General features: G+C 36.2%; 2 protein-coding genes across 2 annotated transcripts in view; one reads left to right on the forward strand and one right to left on the reverse strand.

Moving 5' to 3' along the window:
* LOC114821587 (rust resistance kinase Lr10-like) overlaps positions 1 to 11,562 on the reverse strand; it is a 90,474-nt gene that overhangs the window by 62,718 nt on the left and 16,194 nt on the right. The window lies entirely within an intron of this gene.
* Positions 1 to 11,562, forward strand: part of LOC103424112 (uncharacterized) — a 74,125-nt gene that overhangs the window by 51,930 nt on the left and 10,633 nt on the right. The window lies entirely within an intron of this gene.

An 11,562-nucleotide genomic window follows, 5' to 3' on the forward strand; every position in this document is an offset into this window, starting at 1 on the left:
CCATCAAACAAAACAATCCCACAATTTAAATGATTCAATCCTACTACAATTGAAATTCACAGAAAGAATGAAAAACCAGAACAAAACTGCAGCACCTAAAAAGTTGTCATACAAAAAAACATGGAATGTAAAAATATGTTAAGAAATCTAGTTCGTTAATTTCCAGCTGCTAAGTGGCATTATGTAACTTTAGTAGTATAACTAATTAACTACTTATCTGGTGGGTTGCACTTTTATCCAATTGGTAAGGAAAGGAAAATAAAAATCAACCCCTTGGTCTTAGTTGTGGCTGCAAAGTGCAGGCCACCACCAAGTCTCAGTGTTTGTGTTTTAGCAAAACACTTAAATAAATTAAATTCTGAAACGTAAATTATATTCCTATAACTTTAAGATGCACATATAGTATTGTTGAAGTCGAACTGAAAGCACTGACAATTCCAAGCAACAAAGCAGCAATTATTAAGAGCCAAAACTCATTCCTAGTCTCCTCATCCTGGTACTCAACTCCGTAATCTTCTGTCAGCATCATTGACTGAAATTAGGAGAGAAAAAGAAAAGGAATTTCAGAAATTGTCTATGAAGCAAAGGATACTGCAGTTACTTCAAGACATGTAAATTGCATATGTATAAAGTAATTTTCTACATAAAGTAATGAGGCATAACTTTCTCTCTCCTCTTCAAACCCTAAACAGAGCAAAGCAAACTTTACAGAGATTAGAATGAGAACTGGAACTAATCGAACAATGACTGAAAAGTAACATACTTGAGGAGTGAATGATTTAGTGTTTCCATCATCGGAAGCCGGAGTAAGTCGCTAAGAGAGGTCGCAAACAGCCCAAAGGGACAAACCCAGATCCCCGGCCCCGATCCATACCCTTCCCCCTCAAATCCCGACGGCCCCCATACTTTTCTCTGACTGTACCCCCTCTCCCACTCATGAAATCGAGGATCTGTCGCAATGGTACTGAGATCCCCACTCCTCCCTCTCCCTTTCTCTCTGTCGCTCTGTCTCCCTCTCCCTCTGTCTGTCTATCTTTATCCCAGAGCGGCATGGCCTCCCATCCCTGAAACCCTCACCGAAAGTTGGCAATTTTGTAAATAACTTGAAATCCACCAACAGCAGGGGTAGAGAATTGAAACAAACATTTAGGCTCGTTCGATAACCATTTAGGCCAAAACTGAGCACACCTAAACCATTCCTACTCGTGCCAAATGTTAGTGGGGAAGCAAGATGATGACTTTATTATTCAAAACCAAAAGAAAAAAAGAGAGAAAACAAAATAACAAATGTAATGGTTGTAGTGTAAAAGCTGAGAACGTAAATAAACATGCAGGGAAAAAAATTGAAGATACAAAGTAGCTGCATCATGAACACTTACTCCAATTAGACGCAAAAAGTGATGGTGATGAGAAGAGAGAGAAAATGCAGTCGTTTTGATTTTTCTGGCTTTTAAAGGGAGCAGCTTTCTTCGACCACCAAAAAAAGGAAGCTGCTTTTCGTGTGGTTGTGATTTCCTGAGTGTATGTGAGCGGGTCTATGGCACTTGCACTGTTTGTGTCGGTTACGGTAACCGGGCGAGCTGGACACGGCAGCGTGGGACTGAATTCGGAGAGGTGAGAAAAATTAAAAACACAAAAAGAAGGTGTTCATTTTGTCACATTTTTATTACGAAAAATTCAATAAAGTACATTCATTAGTATGGTAACTTAACTATTTAATTCCATCTCATTAAACTAAAAAAAACAATTACAAAAAAATAAGGAAAACCTTGTCCAGAGAGACCTGAGAGAAAGTGACGACTTCTCCTCTCATTCAACTCCATACTTGATCTCTAAAGTCCATTTGGCATGTAATTGATGTTCACTTTCAAATTTAGTGGTAGCAATTAGCAAAGCTAATGAAAGAATCAAATAAAATGAAAGAAAAAGCATCATGAAATAAATCAAGATGAAGAATGAAATTTTGGCAACTCGCCATTCTCTTCTTTTATATAAAAGATACATCCTATTTGTAGTGAAAACAGATCCCGACAAACCCAGTTATCCTCAAGAAGTATTTTGTATGACTTTAAAAACATAATCCGTGAAATTATCTCTTGGCTGAGAACAACAACAAATCTTCATGCATAGCTTGTAGAGAAAGACATCAGGCATACAAAAGAACACGCAAGCATAAAATAAACGAAGCAGGGAAAACCAAAAATACAATTGAATACGCTGTCAAAAGAACATGAATAAATGAAAATTACCAAACAAAGCAGTGATGAGAAACCAAAGTACCCATTTCATAATCTAATTGCTTTTTAGTTTGCTTGCCATTTTTAGTTCTTCAATTTAGAGAGACACCATAATTCAGCACATGAATAAAGTGAAAACGTAAAAGATATGTGGGATAGGCTGACAGCCATCCCTGAGTAATGCATTCACTTCTGAACCCCAAACACACTGAAACAAAAATTCACACACATGAACTACAGCTCCGCTTTGTAACAAGAATTAAAAGCATCTCAAAACAAAATGGCAAACTATAAGAGCATTGTAAAAGTAAAATTGCAAGAAATCTAATACTTGGAGGGCAAGTACTCATCAGACGAAAATGAAAGATTGAACTACCTCGCGTGGAACTGTGCCTTGGTTTTTTCCCATGCTTACAGGAAGCTTTGCACTGAGCTCTTATAGTCCAAATTTTCTCTGAAGGAAAAAAACACAATTTTGAAATAAGATTTTCGTATTATACCTTAAAGAGAAGAATTAGACAACAAAATAGAGAACAATGAGTACTATTCATCATATATTGTTAGAGTATGTGGCCCTCTGGTCCAATGGTCCCGCAGCCATATTTCCTTTATAACTCTTTCTTTTAATCTAAAAAACATCTTGAATCTCAAATTAGTATGAATACGGATTCATACTTTATAACTAAAGATCTTACTGCTCTTGATAAGATGAACAATACGCCATTTCTCGCATGCATTGCATTACAATCACAATGCAACATCTCATTAGAAATCCCCACACAAATTTTTTTTATTGCTACTTTGATTTTAGTTTATATTTTTTCTGAAGCATGAGGGAGCTAATTTTTTTTTTTAAATTTTTTATTCCAATAATGTTATAGGGTTGCAAGGATATTATCAATTGTATTTGATTGGTGGAACTTCTACATCTATATTTTAGGTTTTCAATTTTAGCACTGGGAGAGTCATTCATAAAATGTTTGACAGTGAGATTACCTCCATGGACTATGCTCACAATGGACAGCTCATTTTCCGCGGTGATGGGACAATATATTTCAGTCATTCGCCATTCAATCAATTCAAACTGAGGAACATGCAACATCAAGAAGAGGATCTACCATGTCAGGATCACTATCGTCCAATTAATACAAAAAAATCTAGATAAAAACGATCAATTTACATAAAAGCCCTTCATTTTCTCAGCAACCAAGCAAAAGAAAATACCTATCCGTTAAACACTCGATTTGGGAGTAAATGTTGCTGAAACTGGACTTCAATCCCCTCAACCGCAACAACCGAATCGAGGTGTGCAAGTCATTGAAAAACTCACCCAAGATTTCAAAATCTGCATAGAGAAATAAATAAGCACATAAATTAGCCCAACCCATAAATCAAAGAAATCAAAATCCACCCAGAATCAAAGAAATCAAAATCCATCCAGAACCAAAGAAATCAAAATCACACACAGATATGCAAGACAACGCAAATTTGAAGCCTTACTTTTCGGGTAGCTTGGCGGCTGACATGAGTCTTCTTCAGAGTTTCATCCATCCATGGATCCATTTGGTCCGCCCGTCGCTTCTGGGTCGTACAATCTTAAAATCTGCAAAATGAATTTAAAGAATCAATTTTTACGATTGAAAAGCCAAAAGTGCTACAAACTCCAAATTGCTGAGAACCAAAGTGGAGTAACAGTTACAGGTCACGAGATGAGATGAGGACATTGTCGGATTTCAGGGCGAACCTGACTCTGGAAATTGCATCTCGGATCGGGCTTTCGAACTTCAAAGGAGCTCCGCTCATTGTGGTCCTTGCAGACCGAACTGGCCTAACAATCAGCGAGAGAAAGGAGACGGCGGCAAGATGAGGGATACAATGGATGCGAGATCGTCTGTATCGTTCTCGCGGGGGGTTTGCAAGACGGACGAGGAAAGTAGGGTTTGATGAGGCATTGTCTTCGCGCGGGGTATGTGTCCTTCCCATTCCATGATTATCAACACGTGTGCATCAACAGAAGCGGCAGAGAGAGGCATTATTGTAAATAAAGTGAAATCGAAGGGCAATGGCCCTTTTTTTTTTAAGGTAATGGCATGGCCATAAATAGAATGAAATCCAGATCAAAACACTGTCATTTGTACAGTACAATTTCTCCATCTTCTTTAGACTAAAGTAATGTATATGTTATACGCACCAACACAAGTCCTTCTTAGATAAATCCAAGCCAAACAATTACAGACGATAGTTATTCACAAAATCACTTTAAAGTAAGAATTTAATTAATAATACATTACTGCACTTTCTTAACAATTTGACTATCACCTAGCTGACAATGAACATGTTAGCTATGCGTTAGAACATATTGGGTTCAATCCATTGTCTTGAATATTACCCCCAGTCACAGCCGTCTCTTGGGGGCATACAGAAGGCCTGAGAGGCATTTGCAGACATTCAACATCTCCTCCAAGCATTTCGACAACTTTGGACATCGAAGGGCGATCACTTGGTTTCATTTGAATACACCACAAGGCGGTTATAACCACCTTTCTTATCACTTTCTTTTCCTTCTCTGTAACATTGTCTATTTCCAAGTCATTTCCCACAAAATACTGATCGTATACCTACAGCGGGAAGTAGATTTGGCTTGGATGCTCTACCGTTGCATTCAAATTCTTCCTTATGCTTGCCATTTCCATCAACAACATTCCAAAACTATAGACATCGGCCTTGTATGAGACACCTCCAATATTTTTGTAGAACAACTCAGGAGCAATATATCTCATTGTACCCCGTGCTGTCGTCAAAGAGACAATGCTATTATCTACTGGATACAATTTTGCAAGCCCAAAGTCAGAAACCTTTGCTTTAAAGTTCTCATCAAGAGGGATGTTATGAGGCTTGATGTCAAAATGTAGAATTTTCATTTTACAACCTTGATCTAGATATTCGATCCCATGACTCCAAGAGAAATCTTGTACATAGTCTTGATAGTTAAGGGAAGACTTCCTTCTTTGGAATAAATGTATTTATCAAAAGAGCCATTAGGCATAAAGTCATATATTAGAGCGCGCTTTGATCCCTCGACACAATCACAATCACAATCACAATCACAATCACAATCACATTCCAACATGGAATCCTCAGACGACATGCCTACTGCAGAACAAGTTTCATCCTTACTTAACTTCTATTTAGTCCACTTCCTGTTTAGATTGTAATCCTAGTTCTGCGTGTGTTTGTATAGTACTCCTATAAATATCAATGAAAACCGCTCACTCTAATTAGGAGTTGAGATTCTGCAAATCATATTTACTATCTTTCATGGTATCACGAGCCAAGGTCTAACGACAACGGTTCCTGTTATAATTTTTTTCTCTTTTGTAGATCCTAAACTATGGCATCTTCTTCCTCCTCCGATGCTCCCTCCGTCACAAATTTTCTTACGATCAAGCTCGACCTCAACAACTACCCTCTCTGGCGTGCTCAATTTCTTCCCTTGCTGCGCAGCCGCAACTTACTCTCTTATGTTACTGGCGAAACTCAATGCCCATCTGCCTTTGTTCTTGATGACAATGGTAAATTCACAGACAAAGTCAATCCATTATATAATGAATGGATCCAGACTGACTAGATGATCCTATCTTGGATTACGAGTTCTCTTACTCCCAAGGTTCTTGCTACGATCGTCAACAAAATTGATTCGACCTCTGCTTGGTTGTCAAACCCGAATTAATCTGATTATGGGGGTTTTATTTTATATCAATATATTGCAGCAGAAGTCGCACTTTGAAGAGTTCATGCTGCACAGAAAGATTCTTAAATGCTACCTGTTGAGTCTATCATTGCTCCATTGGAGACAGAGCTGAAGCTTGCTGCAGGAGTTATACATTTGTTATGCAATATGACCCCTTTAATTTTATTTTAAAACTGATACAAAAATTTATGTAGTATTTTTGTATCAGTTTTGAGTGTCTATTTTGGCTTCCATATTTCGTCTGTACATGTGAGAGGTATAGCGTTCAATATGTATTTGGTTTCTATATTGTTAATGGATCTTTTTTTTTTTAAGATAACCAAGTTGCAGGATGACAGCAGAACACTTGATCTGTAGGTAAACCTTCAATTTCCATATGAAGTTTGCATGTTCGTTGTTTCTGGAATTTGAGTTTTTATTATTTCTCAATTCTATCACATAGATTACGATTTCACATATGGGATTATTAATGGCAATTAGATGATGGAAGAATTGGGATTGGAAGAAGATATTGAGTTGTTTATTTATGGGGATTAGAAAATTTTTATCATAAGTGTGGATGCAAATTTCTTCCTCCTTGATCTTGGACAAAATTGCACCTACAAAACAATTAACACCTTAGGTCAAGGCCAAGAGCCTCACGCGCTCACGATGAAGGGGGGGGCTTTGGTCGAAGAACCTCCGATGCCAAAGTTAGAATTTAGAGAGAAAAAGTGTTTGAGAATTCTAGAGAATTTTAGCAAGAGTTGCAACTAGGTTTTGGTGAGAAATGTGGGGCTTTCTATAGAGGAGTGGCCGGCCTCTTAGGGTGAGAAAGGACCGGTCACATAGCCTAGTTTGTGGGTTTTGTTCATGATTTAAGATGATTTTGGGAGTTATGTGATTAATTGACTAATTAATTAGGAAAACTAATAAAAAGGGCTTGAAAACTTTGAGTTTTAATGATAAGGACAAAATAAAGGGTAAAGTGAATAGTACCAGGATTGACTTTTTAGTGTAAAAATGTGGTTTTTCGTTAAAATGAACAGTACCGGGTGCTTTTCGTTAAAGTTCCCTAATTAATTTGGCGAAATAAAATTATTACCAAATGAATTAGCTAATTAATGGGATGAAATGGGCAAATATCAAGAGATAAACAAAACATGACCAATTCCTTTTCTAACAATAGGTGGCCGGCCCTTCACTTGTTTTTGGGGTTGCATGGATGTTTTAATTGACAATTAAGGAATTGATTAGGCAATTAATCCCTTAATTAGTCAATTATTATGATTTTAAAGGAAGATTTTAGGAAATATGAAAGGAATATATTATTTAGCTAATTGATTAGCTAAATGGAATAAATTAGGTTTTGGGAATTACCTTAAATGAGGATGGATGAGATAATTTGGAATTGGTTACCTTTTTGGAGCATTTTTGACTTGGTTAAGGATGATTGCCCGCTACTTGCGCATAGGAATCCCGTTATACCTCAAGGGTATTTTTGTCATCTTTTACCCAAAAAACCACGTGTCACCTTGTGATTATTTTTGGCTCCACAATACGAGTGATATTTATTTTTGTGTGGATTGTTAATATATAAAACTATAAGCTTTTGAGATTGGGAGACAAAACCCACAAATTCAATTCAGACAAAATAAATAAAAAATTTAACTGACTTAAAGATCAAACTCCAAAAGGGTATTAAAAACAAGGCTTATTTGATCCATTGAGTGTGAAAGTTTTGAGCTTTGAAGAAGCAGAGGAGGAGAGTTGTTAACCAAGCTGCATTATCTATGTATTAGGATGTTGAGGGTAGGCAGGAAAAATACTTTTTGACGCCAAATCCAGAGGAGCATAACGACAGGCCTGCATTTTTGCAGCAAGGACCAAAACAAGTATAAGTGAAGGCTTGACTGTTTGGGTATTAATCCTAAACCTAATTATTCTTATTTAGGTTTAGGATAAATGATTGAGTGTGTCTCGATGATTGTATTACTATGTTTGATGAATGATTTGAGGAGTTGGAAATGGTTTATTGCTTATGTTTTTCTTAGGTGTGTACTTTGGTTATTTCCGAGCTTTTCACGACTTTTGATACCTAATAAAGAATATGGAAACCCCAACTTCAATTTTATGAATTGATTTTGGTGCCTAAAATGAAATCTAGCATAGTGAAATCTTGCATAATGAAATTATGACAAATTTCCCTTCATCTTTATATTTTCATTTAATTCAATTGGTATGCAATTTAGGGTTATTCAATTCATGAGTGATCAAATTATGTTTTTAATTCCTTCTTTTGATTTACAGTTCAACATTGTCGTACAAAATGAAAAAGGCGCCAGTAACAGAGTTATGGATTTGGATGCCTTTAGTGGAATAAAACTGAATTTTTTAACTTTGTATAGTTGTAAACATAAAATACTCCATGAGGTAGACTCATAGCTTTTGAAAACAATCCTTGAGGATGGCATAACAACATCTCCAACTTTTGTCATGTAATGTATGAATGTAAATAGCACTTCGTAAACATATGGATGTAATATATGTATATAAACACTCTTTAGCATGTATATTTTTCAAAACTTTCTACATCTTCAACAATGTTTCAATGATTTCTTGATGTAAACAATGATAATTTGAAGAACCATTTAAAGTATTTTGGTAATCATCATACTTAAGCTTAAATGTGATATATCCGTTTATTATTTTTTATACAGTGATAATACTCAAGTATAATTTACATCATATATCTTTTGAAGTACATGAAACTATGAAGAAAAAACCCTAATTAATCTGATTATGGGGGTTTTGTTTTATATCAAAATATTGCAGCAGAAGTCACACTTTGAAGAGTTCACGCTGCATAGAAAGACGATGAAATGCTATCTGTTGAGTCCATCATTGATCCATTGGAGACAGAGCTGAAGCTTGATGCAGGTGGTATACTTTTGTTATGCAATATGATCCCTTTAATTTTATTTTAAGACATATAGGGTTGAAAAAAATTTATGTAGTATTTTTGTATCAGTTTTGAGTGTCTATTTTGGCTTCCATATTTGGTCTATACATGTGAGGTATAGAGTGTTCAATATGAATTTGGTTTCTATATTGTAAATGGATCTATTTTTTTTTTAGGTAACCAAGTTGCAGGATGAAAACCGAACACTTGATCTGCAGGTAAACCTTCAATTTCCATATGAAGTTTGCATTTTCGTTGTTTCTGGAATTTGAGTTTTTGCAGGATGAAAACAGAACACTTGATTGGTTATTTCCGAGCTTTTCATGACTTTCGATACCCAATAGAGAATATGGAAACCCCAACTTTAATTTTATGAATTGGTTTTGGTGCCTAAAATGAAATCTAGCACAGTGAAATCTTGCATAATGAAATTATGACAAAGTTCCCTTCATCTTTAAATTTTCATTTAGTTCAATTCGTATGCAGTTTAGGGTTATTCAATTCATGAGTGATCAAATTAGGTTTTTAATTCCTTCTTTTGATTTTCAGTTCAGCATTGTCGTATTTTGGATGCCTTTAGTGGAATAAAACTGAATTTTTTTAACTTTGTATAGTTGTAAACATAAAATACTCCATGAGATAGACTCATAGCTTTTGAAAACAATCTTTGAGGATGGCATAACAACATCTCCAACTTTTGTCATGTAATGTATGAATGTAAATAACACTTTGTAAACATATGGATGTAATATATGTATATAAACACCACTCTTTAGCATATATATTTTTCAAAACTTTCTACATCTTCAACAATGTTTCAAACCCCGCAGCAACGGGCGGGTACACTTGCTAGTATACATCTAAAATTATAAGACTAAATCCTTTAGTTCTTGGATTCATCTAAGAACTACTTATTCAAGCAGATGCTATGCTTGCACTACTAGAATTTATGGCTTGCCCTGTCAACTATTGCGCGACAGAAGATTTCGTCGGTTTCACCTTTTTTAACCGACAAAATATAAGTTTAGTAAGGCAAAATCAGTCAACAAACTTGGTTTACTGAATAGATTTACAGGATGTTTAGAGTTCGTAGGTTAAGACATCAGTCGTTGGGCAAACATTTGGAGCGAAGATGTGAGTGTTTTAACTGACGAATAAGCTGGTCGTCATGTAGATCTTCTTTCCCGACTGACGGTTCAACGGGTAGCTCTTTGGATAACAAATCATCTTCAAGGGGAACAGGTTGCCCCTCAGATGAATGGTTAGAGGCAATTGTGAGACTATAATTTTCTAGGGCCGGAAAATCTGTAACCATCCACCAAATACCCCTTCTTCCCTTTCTATTTCTCTCTCAGTAATTTCCCCTGACCTAATCACACAATCCAACCAACTCTTTTTAAGCCTCCCTCATTGATTCCATGGATTTCATGGACTTATCCCACCCTCTCTCCTTCCCTCTATATATAGCAAGTCCCCTTGCCTCAGTGTCCCTGGCAACAGAATTTATGGTGTGTCTTCGTTCTTTCAATTATTTGAAAGCTTTCCTGCCCTGCAGTCTTGTACAAAGGCGTATGGTGTTTCATCAGTTCCATTTGGTGGTTGGGTGGGAAATGAAATTAAAACATTGATTTCAAATGGTCTAAACCAAATTGAATCAAATGTGAAGCAAAGGGCAAAAGGTGTAGATTGAAGAACAATGGCACCAAGAGCGAAATTGAACTTGTTGACAGGAGGAAACCAAGTAACGATAACGCGTCTAAATCTTATTTCGAATCCATTCAGCTTATGATGTTTTTAATGATGATGATCTGTATACTTTGCTACATGCTGTGATTTTTTCGCTTTCATGTAATTAACGGCTTATATTTATGGTAAAGATATTGATTAATTTTGAGAAATGACAGTCTAATTTTTGCAACTGTCTTTTGCAGGCAAAACAAAGACGTTTGCAAGGGTGAGTTTTGTAGGACCGGTGTTTAGCTTTGTTTCATGTCCAAAGGACACTTGAGAATAAATGTTTACTCATGGATAATATCTATCTATTTGCATGAGCAACCCTGGGTTCATTTGTTCTGTTACTGCTGGTCATTGCGGCATATCACGCCTACAGCACTGACAAAAGTAAAAAGAAAATCGAATGAAATTTGGTAAGATTTTAGCGGACTACAAAGATCTTAAGCCAATCATATATTCCCATGCAGATATTAAGAGGTTTACAAATCAATTCAAGTACAAGTTGGGCCAAGGAGCATACATAACTGTTTTTAAAGGAAAGCTTTTTTCTGAATGCTTTGTTGCCATGAAAGTACTTAACATTTCCAAGGGTGACGGGGAAGAGCTTGTAAATGAAGTGGGGAACAATGGGCCATATTCACCATGTCAATGTGGTTCACTTGGTTGGTTTTTGTGCTGATGGATTTAGATGAGCTCTGGTTTATGAGTTCTTTCCCTTTGGTTCACTTCAGGATTATATGTCATCAGTAGATAGATTTCTTTCCTTGGTTGGCATAAGTTGCAAGATATTGCTATCAACATAGCCAAAGGAACCAGGGATGTGATCTACAAATCCTCCATTTCGATATCAAACCCCATAATGCTTTGCTCGACCAAAAAATCACGCCAAAAATCTCTGA

Source organism: Malus domestica, chromosome 02, assembly GCF_042453785.1.
Source record: "Malus domestica chromosome 02, GDT2T_hap1".
NCBI classification, from domain to species: Eukaryota; Viridiplantae; Streptophyta; class Magnoliopsida; order Rosales; family Rosaceae; genus Malus; species Malus domestica.